We start from the raw sequence: 12,228 nt of genomic DNA, 5'->3' as shown, positions 1-12,228 counted from the left end.
TCTATTATGTCCCCCCTTTCCCTTCTCTGTTCCAAACTATACATATTAAGATCTTTTAGCCTTTTCTGGGTAAGTTCTGTGCTGTAGGCCATGCACCATTTTAGTTGCCCTTCTTTGTACCATCTCTAATGTGTTTATATCCTTCTGGAGATATGGCCTCCAGAACTGAACACAGTATTGTAGATGAAGACGTACCAATGACCTATACAGTGGTATTATCACTTCTTGTTTCCTGCTACTGATTCCTCTCCCTATGCAACCAAGCATGTGACTTGCCTTCCTCATTGCTTTGGTGCATTGCTTGCCTGCCTTCAAGTCAGCTGAAATGGTGACTCCTAAATCCCTTTCCTCCTCTGTATTTTCTATTATAGTGTCCTTGATACTATATTTAGCCTTTAGGTTATTGGGACCCAAGAGATGTGTTCAGACTTTGGGCCCGATTCAGGCCCGATGGTTTGCATACATCTCCGATGGCGGGGGGACTACGCATGCCGTGCCCTCCCACTCCTATGGGGCCCCCATAGGTCTAGCTACTCCCCTACCTGCGGGTGTTGGATTTTACTAGGTAAAATCCATCACTAGACACCATAAAATTAAGTACTTGAGTAACTTCAAATTATCTTAAAAGATTGTAAAAGGAAAGGCAATAGTCTGACCTATCATATGTCTTGCAAAGATAGACATATGTAGTATAAGAAAACAGCAGAATATGTGAAGTTGTATGATGACTTCATGTTAACATCATGCTGCGGTACATGTAAATGCTGTGTGGTATAAAGCTTCCAACAAAAACAAATAGAAATACAGTTGTAGTTTCCAACAGGAACTAAATGTGGATACTGACCTGTATACAAAACTGTAGGCATCTCTGTGGCTGGAACGCCCATTGCACGTGTTCACCAGAACTATCCTTGGTGAAAAAGATCCATCCGTAACAGGCGTATTTACACGTCCACACAACTCTGCATAGCCCGCAATTCCGTCAACACACTCTCATCACTCTTCCGCTAAATTTTGCCAATTTGCAAATCCCCTACTGCTACCTGATTACAACCCTTCAAATACAGGTTTGGGTACATACTTGCCTACCCTCCCGTTTTGGTTGGGAGCCTCCTGAAAATCGGGTGCCGCTCCCGACCTCCCAGGAAGGCAGGCAATTCTCCCGGCTGTCGCCCACCACTCCTATCCCCCCCGCAATAACCCCTGTATCCCCCGCAGCGGGGGGGTCGGTGACGTGATTTGCGTCATTTTGGCCCCACCCCCTGCTTCACAATGCCTATTTTATTGGCATTGTTTAGCGGGGGCTGGGCCAAACTGATGCAATTGTGTGACCCCGCCCCCGCCACGCCCACAAGTGCTGTCACCCGCCCGGCCACTCCCCCTTGTCCCGGCCACGCCCCCCCATCCTGCCGATCTGGCTGCTCCCTCCCGGAAGGAGCAGCCAGAAAGTCGTCAGGTATGCTTAAAGGTGCGTACACAATGGGCGATTAAAGTGGACGACTGAACAATAACGATATCGTTATCATTCAGTCGTCCACTTTATCGTCCATTTTTAACATCGTTCATGACATTGAGCACACCCGCTGAACGATATCATTAACGATATCGTTCAGCGCCGGGCTCTCTCCCCCATTCCCCCACATGCAGCAACCTGACGACATCCTCAGGTTGGCCTGCATGTTTACTCGATGAACTCGGGAACGCGTGTCGTCGTTATCGTTCATCGTTTTGATGTTAAAAATGGACGAGTGCTCATTGGCCGTTGGCACCTTATTTTGTTCATAAAGGGTCATTATTGAGGCTGTCTGTATATGATATTGAGATATATATATATACAGTATATATATTTTTACAATTTAAATTTTTAATCATGCTGATTTTTGATAATGAACTTATTACTATATCACAAGTCTCTGGATTATTATTGTTAGTGATATTAATAACCTTTATTAATTTATAAAGCACCATAATGATGCAATAGGTGTCCAATTGTAAGCTATAGCCTAAACTTGCTAGCCAGGGAACATCACATAAAGGGCCCGATTCAGACCTGCTCGCTAGGAAGCGTTCACATGCAGCCGATTTTTGCAATCTGCGCATGCGTATGTATCGCAGTGTGCGTGCGCGAACCAGTCGGAGCGATCGGGAATCGTTTGCTGCCAGCGCATAGACAGCCCGGCTGAATGAGTGACAGGAGAAGCTGTTTGTGTGTGGTGACAATGGCTGACCATTAAAAATGGGGGGGTGGAGGTGCGACCGCAGGCGTGCCTAAGCGTCTCAATGCCGTTTCAGAGGCGTACATAATTAAGAGGCAGAGTCATAGTACACGTCACTTGGTTGAATATTACACTGAAGTGCTCGCAGTGCTTGCGGTAGGGTATGGACAGCCACAAGTGCTGCGTATGGGTCCGATAGTACCCGATGGTACCATACACTTCCTGGAGATGACGTGCGCAAGTGGGTGTCTTAAGACAGGCTGGTGGGTGTCTGCATACACAAAACGATCGCTCGCCAAGACATAGTGGGCGTGCTGATGCCTTGCCGTGTGATCGCCTGCCTTGCTGGGAGTGTGCCGGATTTGCATACGCTGGGTACGTGCGAACGCATCTAGCGAGCGGGTCTGAATCAAGCCCTAAATGCAAAGTCTTGGTACTGTGACATGTACTTGTTTTGCATTAGTAGAATCAGACACGTTACTGCAGCTATTCCGCATGCAGCATGAAATCAGTCACTTAGCCCAGCTCCTATCATCAGAGTAACATTACAATACCCCTGTAGTCACCGCCATCTTGAGTCAATGTGCTTATGTGCTTACCTGCAAATATGAGCATGATTGGCAAAATTAGGCACTCACAAAGGCAACAGAAAGTGCATTTTTGCTGCCAATTAAACCTTGAGTCACCATATCATAACATAATAGTATGGGTTTTGCTTTGACAAACCAGATTCCCCCCGTAGCAGAATATCTGGGTCAATCTTCTCACACATGGTCTCACAAAGAAAGGCAGGCTGCATATGGTAGTTTAAATCACTGCCTGAAATACCGTATTGGCAGCAAAGATTGCTGAATGATTGCATTTTTGTATTAGATGATTACATACAGGACCAATTGGCACATTATCTCAGATGTACATAAATGGGAGTAATTGGCCAACCTGAGAAACCAAATCTGATTCTGTTCTACAACTGACTGTGAGGCAACAGGATGCACTGGCATTATGTCTATGGCTTAAGTGTGCATTCATAGAACCATAATGGAGAAGCTGACACTATTTTAAACTAAAGCTGGGTACACACGCTCCCGTTTTCAGGGCATGCCGAGGTCAGTGGCTGTGTACGCAACAACCAGTCATCATGAGTAACTAGAAGGTGACTCAGATGACCGAAGGTCACAAAGAGTGATCCGATGGCTGTGTCCTCGGACGCAGCAGCGGATCACAGAACCCGGCAGGAGGCGGCTATTTAAACAAGACGCCTCCTGCAGCATTAGAATATTACTGCACACTAGCCGCGTCCAAAGACGCAGCTACTGTGCAATAACGTACAATTCTGAATCAGGCTCTCTATATGTCAGATAGAGCACATAATTGTGTAGTGTGTACGCAGCACCAGGGCCCCATGGTCAATCTAAACTCATTTTATGGGCTCCCGATATAGAGTGCTGCACACGCTATGTCACTCTCATTGTTCTGGTATAGTTTAGAAAGTGCCATCGGTGTGTGGAGACTATATTGGCGAAACAATTTGGAATCAAAAGGATCGTTTGTAACTAAATGATTATTGGGTAGTGTGTACAGTGTATATACGCCATTTTTATGATTGTTTAGATCGGTCTAATCGTTATACATCATTGGGCACAATCTTATAGTGTGTACCCAGCTTATGTCTTTGTACTCACTGACACATTTCTTTTGGCATAATTTTTACCTCTTATATCTTGTTCCAGAAACAGGAAGAAGTTAGTGAAACCATTTCATAAATGAATGAAATAAGCACCTAAAGACTTCACCAGATGCTTATTGGAAGCTACTATATGTGTTAGACCAACTTGTATCTTTAGGTGACAACCGGAATCCTTTTTTCTGAGTATCAATACTGGGGATCATTAACCACTTAACTGGTGTTTTGGCATGGCATGCGACCACAGCCAGCTGTGCTTCAGCTGACACAATCGCATCCCATGCGATCGCTCCGCCCCACTTGCTTTTAGAGGAAATCCGTTATGCACATGTGTAGAACGGATCTCCTCTGACTCCTTGGACCTCCAGGCAGTGATGCAGTGGTCCGTGACAGCCAAAATCACTGCCAGAATCGTGCCCCAGAACGCCGTGCCAATGGTATTCTGGAGCGCATGCACTGGGGACAAAAGTGCGAGGAGGGGAACATTGTCGTCGCCCCCTAGGAATATTATTTTTCAATAAAATGTGTAAATCCTTTTCTAAACTTTTATTTAAAAAAAAAAAAGAAAAATGATAATTTCGGACCGGTTTTGGGGAATAAAACTTGTCAGTTAAGTGGTTAATACATACTGTATGAAGAACAAACAGTCAGTACCCACGTGAACACAGGAAGAAGCGTTCCATGGGAGCACAGGAAGAAGCTTCCATGCATGTAAATGGATCATATAGCTCATACTATTTTTGTGCATTCAAGCATCTTCCTCTCCTGATATGTTAATACAGACTGGTGGTTCTGCATAGGGATGAATCATCTGCTTGCAGCATTTGGAGAACCCTGCGCAAACCACGTGCATATATAGACTGCAAGTACAACATCATTACAAAAAAAGGGAAAAATAATAGTTGGTACAGATATATTATTTATCACAGAAATGATCCCTGCGATTACTATGATCCCTCTTATACCAAGTTAAAGCTGCGATGTTCATCTTGATGAGCACAAGAGGGCTTTATCAGGGAACACAATGTAAGTGCCCAGGAGCACCACCTGTGATAATGCAAAGCTCTGCAGGATCCTATGACAGGGAGACACATTCTATCATTACAAATCTGGGTGTGGGGCTATACTACACATGAAAGATCCTTGCGATTTAACCTCTGATCCTGAAGGTCATGTAGAGATAATGACTAGATAAAATAATGTTCCCCAGTTATTTATGAGCAATCTCTGGCTCCCTGGCTGTCACTGAAAGACCCTTTGGATGCTCAGCACATCTCAGCTGTTCATGACCTGCAGCTTCTATGATGCTCAGCTGACTGATCCTCATGGGAAATGTAGTTTAGGAATATCTGTAACAACATATTTTGCACACACTGAACATTGATGGACAGATACTGCTTATCCACCATAATAAGAATGTTTCACATGTCTGTCATCTTCTCTCTCGCATCTGCACACTATATTCCTGAAGGTACCGTCACAAACGTGATGGGATTAGGATGCATGACAGCTGGTGACATAGCCAATATTACATCCTCTCACTGAGACAGTCTTAACTCATTTACCACATTTTCAAACACTCTCAGACTAAATTAAAACGGATTCCTATTAATGAAGTCGTTGCACTATTAAATTATCCTCTCCAGGTTCTCTCCAGCAATGAGATTATCCTCCTGCACTGCCTGGTTAACATCATCTGTGCCAGATAAACTCTAAGAAATCACTTAAAAGTTGCCAGGCAGCCTCTGTAAACACCAAGCCAATCATCATTTTAAAGTCTGTTTTGCCTGGCAGAGCCAACCTTGTGTTTACCTAGCTGCAATACAACTCTCCTCTATACATGTATGCATTGCTCCAGAGGTCACAGCCACTGGTTTATCACCCACTGAGGGGTACAGCAGACACATACAGGGTGGCACTGGTTCTCTGCCCTTCTACCCAAGACTTGCGTTTACCCATTAGCATGCATTTATTTACCTGCCACTGATGCCAGCCTCGGATCTCGTCTTTTACAGTCTGTGCACAGCATTGTGACTATGGAGGCTCACACTGAACGGATTGGCATGTGCCCCCTCCATACCCTTTTTCTGCAGCTGATCATGCAAGCAGCTCCTCTTGTGCTGCTTGCCCCTGGTCTTGCAGAGCGGAGCTGGATGGAAGCCCCTGGCAGGCAAGCAGCACATGCAAGGTGAAGGCTCAGGTGCAGGGCTGCTGCTGGATGGAGCTGTCGGTGCAGATGTGGGAGGAAGCAGAGGGTGCTCCCCCCAGTCCCCTAAGCATCAGCACAGGCTGTCTGATAGAGTGAGGCATGATGATCTGCCAGGGGCTGGGAGGGGGTGGGGGCACTGCTGCTGCTCATGTGACCTGGCTTCTCTTTTCCTGCCTCTTGCTCACATCATAAAGCTTTACAAGGTGCATTTAAATAGGAATCAATTGAGCTGGTCCCATTGTACTGTTATTCAGCAAGCCTTTTACTGCACTGTCCAAAGCAGCACTCTGTTCTTACAGACACATGGTTTTCAGGTAGACAAAAGAGCCAGGTGCTAGCAAGGCACAGAGGGCCATTCAATTATTATGCTGCGCTTTTTAAACCCCAAATTCAAAATTGTCCTCATCATCATCAGCTCTCACAGCCAAGGGCCTCATTCGGTATTAATAGGAATTTGCTGTTTATAGGAAAGAGTTTAGTGCAGGGGCTTTTAACCATGGGTATCCCCTAGGGCAGGGATGGGGAACCTCAGGCTCAGGGGCCGTATAAGGCCCCCGGAATCATTTGGTCTGGCCCTCAGAGCTTTTTTCAAATAGCCTCATCTGGCTAGCAGGGTTCCTAGAATGGCACCCTGCAGCCAGAATCTATAGAGCAGTGTCGCCTGGAGGATCCTTAGGACACTTCAGACAGTCACACCGCTGCCCTTACAGCTCCCCGGAGCATCCTCAGGATGCTCCGAGCATTGCAGTAATCACCGGCAATTGTTGCCCCATCCCTATGTGACATCAAACGGAGCGGGAGTAGCCTGCACTGGTCCCGCGAATAGTGTTATATACAGTCAGGTCCATAAATATTGGGACATTGACAGAATTTTCATATTTTGGCCTCTATTCACCACCACAATGGCTTTGAAATGAAACAAACAAGATGTGCTTTAACTGCAGACTTTACCATTTAATTTGAGGGTAATTACATCCAAATCAGGTGAACGGTGTAGGAATTACAACGGTTTCTATATGTGCCTCCCACTTTTTAAGGGGCCAAAAGTAATGGGACTATCAACTCAGATGTGCTTTAACTGCAGACTTTACCATTTAATTTGAGGGTAATTACATCCAAATCAGGTGAACGGTGTAGGAATTACAACGGTTTCTATATGTGCCTCCCACTTTTTAAGGGGCCAAAAGTAATGGGACTATCAACTCAAAAGCTATTTCATGGACAGGTGTGGGCTATTCCCTCGTTATTTCATTATCAATTAAGCAGGTAAATGGTCTGGAGTTGATTCTAGGTGTGACATTTGCATTTGGAATCAGTTGCTGTCGACTCTCAATATGAGATCCAAAGAGCTGTCACTACCGTGTTTCCCCGATAATAAGACACTGTCTTATTTTTTTTTTGGCTCCAAAAAACACCATAGGGCTTATTTTCGGGGTAGGTCTTATTTTAACTAACATTGACAGCCCCTTATGCAGGCCCCCCTGTAGCAGTGCCCCTTATGCAGGCCCCCCCTGTAGCAGTGTCCCTTATGCAGCCTCCCTTGTGTAGCAGTGCCCCTTATGCAGGCCCCCCCTGTAGCAGTGTCCTTTATGCAAGCCCCCCCTGTAGCAGTGCCCCTTATGCAGCCTCCCTTGTGTAGCAGTGCCCCTTATGCAGCCTCCCTTGTGTAGCAGTGCCCCTTATGCAGGCCCCCCCCCCTGTAGCAGTGTCCTTTATGCAGGCCCCCTTATTGCAGTGCAAGTACGGTACTTACCTGAGTCACCGCCGTCCGGGATGTCCCTTTCACTTGCGCGCTGACTGGATCTAATATGATCCAGCAGGCGCAGCCGCAAAGGATCCTCAGCGCGTGGGTGACGTAATGACATCACCCGCGCACTGCATGACTGGGAACGCTGGTCTCTGCAGCGTTCCCAGCTCAAAAAGAAAAAAAGGTAGGTCTTATTTTCGGGGTAGGGCTTATTTTAGACCGGGCTTCACAAGTAAGGGTAGGGCTTATTTTCAGGGTAGGTCTTATTATCGGGGAAACACGGTATCAGTGAAGCAAGCCATCATTAGGCTGAAAAATCAAAACAAACCCATCAGAGAGATAGCAAAAACATTAAGTGTGGCCAAATCAACTGTTTGGAACATTCTTAAAAAGAAAGAACGCACCGGAGAGCTCAGCAACACCAAAAGACCCGGAAGACCACGGAAAACAACTGTGGTAGATGACAGAAGAATTATTTCCCTGGTGAAGAAAAACCCCTTCACAACAGTTGGCCAAATCAAGAACACTCTCCAGGAGGTAGGTGTATATGTGCCAAAGTCAACTATCAAGAGAAGACTTCACAAGAGTGGATATAGAGGGTGAGATTAGTGAGCCACAAAAACAGGAAGACCAGATTAGAGTTTGCCAAACAACATCTAAAAAAGCCATTACAGTTCTGGAACAACATCCTTTGGACAGATGATACAAAGATCAACTGCGTGGGCATGTATGGCTGCCAATGGAACTGGTTCCCTTGTATTTATTGATGATGTGACTGCTGACAAAAGCAGCAGAATGAATTCTGAAGTGTTTTGGGCAATATTATATGCTCATATTCAGTCAAATGCTTCAGAACTCATTGGACAGTGCAGATGGACAATGACCCGAAGCATACTGCAAAAGCAAACAAAGAGTTTTTTAAGGCTAAAAAGTGGAATGTTATGCAATGGCCAAGTCAATCCCCTGACCTGAATCTGATTGAGCATGCATTTCACTTGATGAAGACAAAACTGAAGGGAAAATGCCCCAAGAACAAGCAGGAACTGAAGACATTTGCAGTAGAGGCCTGGCAGAGCATCACCAGGGATGAAACCCAGCGTCTGGTGATGTCTATGCGTTCCAGACTTCATGCTGTAATTGCCTGCAAAGGATTTGCAACAAAGTATTAAAAAGTGAAAGTTAGATTTAGGATTGATTAGTTTGTCCCATTACTTTTGGCCCCTTAAAAAGTGGGAGGCACATATAGAAACCGTTGTAATTCCTACAACGTTCACCTGATTTGGATGTAATTACCCTCAAATTAAATCTGAAAGTCTGCAGTTAAAGCACATCTTGTTTGTTTCATTTCAAAGCCATTGTGGTGGTGAATAGAGGCCAAAATATGAAAATTCTGTCAGTCCCAATATTTATGCACTTGACTGTATATCAAAATGGCCCTCGGCAGAAGAAAGGTTCGCCACCCCTGCCCTAGGGTTATAAAATGTACAAGCTGGGGGGTACAAACACGCCATCGCACATGATTTCATAGGCTGTCATTTGTATTTGGGCAGTTAGAAGAGACAGCACCTTGGAACACTTACGACTGCCTACTTATGCCAAGCGGGTTTTTCTAAACTCATGCAGTTCAAAACAAAGGCCAGAAAGCGTTTGGACACAAGTGACGATATGCATGTGGCGATTTTTCTTTAAAAAAAAAAACAACAACCTTGTTTTAGCATCATTATTAATAAATATACAACAACAAAACAGCCACCAGCACTGTGTCTGTGTGTAATGCATATTGCGGTTGAAGTATATTTATGTTTTTTTTATGTTAAAACGAATTCATTTTTGTCATGTTAATATTCTTGACTGGGGTAATGGGGTGGATGGGTGGTTTTTAATTTTTTTATATGTATATTTAGTTATTTTTTTGGTAAGTTGTTCATTGAAGTTAGGTTGGATGTTTTTTCTTTTTTCTAATATTGGAGTTTAGGGACAGTAGGTGTAACCTCCCATGAGGCTTACGTCCTAAGAATCTATTTACAAAAATTTATACTAAATTATTATTTTTACAGAAAAATAATTGAAAAGGAGTACAAGAAAACAAAATCTGAAAACTGAAGGGGTTCAAGTACTTAAAAATGTTCAGAACCATTGGTTCATTGTATTTACCGCAATAAAAAGAGAAAATGTAACAGGTTCAGATTTACATGTGAAAGGTGTGTTGTTAGTGTTTAGTAATATTAGCGCTTTAGGTATTCCCTCAGTGGGTGTACCGTTGTCATGGAGCTGTAATCCCTTGGTATTCACGGGTTATGCCTGGGAAATAAAAGTCGTCCACAGTGGACAACAGTCTGCTTTTCTGTTTTTTGTTTCCTATGAATGTCTGCTCAGAATTAAGGCATTGCTGTATAGGGTATTATATGCAGAACTCTGTCTTTGGATATAGATTTGAGAAATAGCAGACCCTCCAACATGACCCATTCCGCCAGGTACAAAATACTCTGCTCCTGGACTTCCCACCTAATTTATGATTGCAGCCACCTGTGGTGAAACACCCTTCTCATCAATTACCTAGTTCACCACAGGTGGCTGCAATCATACATTAGGTGGGAAGTCCTGGAGCAGAGGATTTTGTATTTGGTGGAAGGGGTCATGTTGGAGGCTAGGAAATAGGAGTAAATATAGGCAATTTAACCATTTATTAAAACTTCTATTTATTGATATTTCAACATTTTATCTACAAACTTAACAAACGTCACTGTTTTTACATATTGTGTTTGTGTCATAGTGTTGCTTTTTTATGTTTACGATAAGGGATTCACTTCTTATGTCTTAATACATAAGCTGCATACACACACAACGATTTTGTTACCAACGATTTTATGAACGATTTTTATGAATGATTTTCTGTCAGATTATCTGTCAGATTTTTTAAAGTGTAATGAATGATTTTTATGAACTACAAACGATTTTTGCATATTCCCTTAATGAAAATCGTTCAGTTGACAAGTCTGACTGAACTACAAACGTGAACACGCATGAACGATAATCGTTCATTGTTTGACTCAGAAAGTGAACGATTTTTTCAAACGATTATCGTTAAACGATATCGTTTAACGATAATCGTTCAAAAAATCGTTGAGTGTGTATGCAGCTTTTGTTTTCCTTTCCTCCTTACAATATTAACTTATAAAATATTAAAGAATGGCATGTCCTGAGATGCGCATTCCCAGTGCATGTTCATCTTAGGATGTGCCATTCTCAATCATTACTTAAGCTGGCCACACATCTAAAGATTATCTGTCCAACCAGCCAACTAGTTGATTGGTTGGAATGAAAATCTGGTAAGGTATGAAAGCAAATGACAATCAGCAATTTGCTCGCAAACTCCAGAAAATGGACAAAAACTGTCGTTTGAAAAAATTGTTTGGATCAAACATTTAATAAACTTGTCTGACAACTATTTTCATCTGTTTTCTGGCATATAGGAGCAAATTGCTGATAATCATTTACTCCCATACGTTACCAGATTTTCATTCCAACCAATCAACTAGTTGGCTGGTTGGACAGATAATCTTTAGATGTGTGGCCAGCTTTAGACTAGGGGTGAGCGGGTTCGGATTTCTGAAATCCGAACCCCCCCGAGCCCCCCCGATCCGAGTCCGATCCGAGTCAGGCTCGACTTTTCCCGCCTGACTCGGATCTGAAATCGAGGCAAAACGTCATCATCCCGCCTTCCGAGTCTCGCAGGTTTTGGATCCTATATAAGGTACCCGCGTCGGCGCCATTTTCTCACTCGGCTGTGGACAGTGAAGAGGGAGGGTGGGAGTTAGGGCTGTGTAGTGTAGTGTAGTGTAGTGCTGCTGTTGTCCACTACTTCAAAGTCCATAGGGGCTGGCTGTGTTGTGCTGTGCTGCTGTTGTTAATAGGGGCTGTGTCCACTACTTCAAAGTCCATAGGGGCTGGCTGGACTGTGTTGTGCAGTCAGTTCTCCATAGGGGCTGTGTCCACTCCAAAGTCCTGTGCAGTGTCCCAGTCCTAAAGGAGTGCTGTAGTGTTGTCCAGGGGGTGCTCTGTCCATCAGGGGTGCTCCCCCCAAGTGCTAAAAAAATAATATATTTTCTGTGTTTGTGAATTGTGTGCGCAGTAGCCGCACGTGCATCAACAAAGTAGTGCCAAGCGTGCGCCTGTGTCATAAGTAAAGGGCCAGCTGGCTTGACCGTTAAAGGGTGCTGTAACCCCCGAAAGTACACTCCAGTCCAAACCAAAAAAAAAATTATTTTCTGTGTTTGTGAATTGTGTGCGCAGTAGCCGCACGTGCATCAACAAAGTAGTGCCAAGCGTGCGCCTGTGTCATAAGTAAAGGGCCGGCTGGCTTGACCGTTAA

General features: G+C 44.1%; 1 protein-coding gene across 1 annotated transcript in view; it reads right to left on the bottom strand.

The window, feature by feature from the left end:
* TRMT9B (tRNA methyltransferase 9B (putative)) overlaps nucleotides 1–6,160 on the bottom strand; it is a 46,204-nt gene extending 40,044 nt beyond the window's left edge. Inside the window, exon 1 of the mRNA XM_088478798.1 lies at nucleotides 5,878–6,160. The gene's annotated coding sequence lies outside the window, so the exon portion shown is untranslated. The remainder of the gene's footprint in view (nucleotides 1–5,877) is intronic.
* Between the last annotated feature and the right edge of the window lie 6,068 nt (nucleotides 6,161–12,228).

The sequence above is a fragment of the Taudactylus pleione genome, unplaced genomic scaffold (genome assembly GCF_031769625.1).
Source record: "Taudactylus pleione unplaced genomic scaffold, aTauple2 ptg000218l, whole genome shotgun sequence".
In the NCBI taxonomy this organism is placed as follows: domain Eukaryota; kingdom Metazoa; phylum Chordata; class Amphibia; order Anura; family Myobatrachidae; genus Taudactylus; species Taudactylus pleione.
This window is presented reverse-complemented; position numbering and strand designations above follow the sequence as displayed.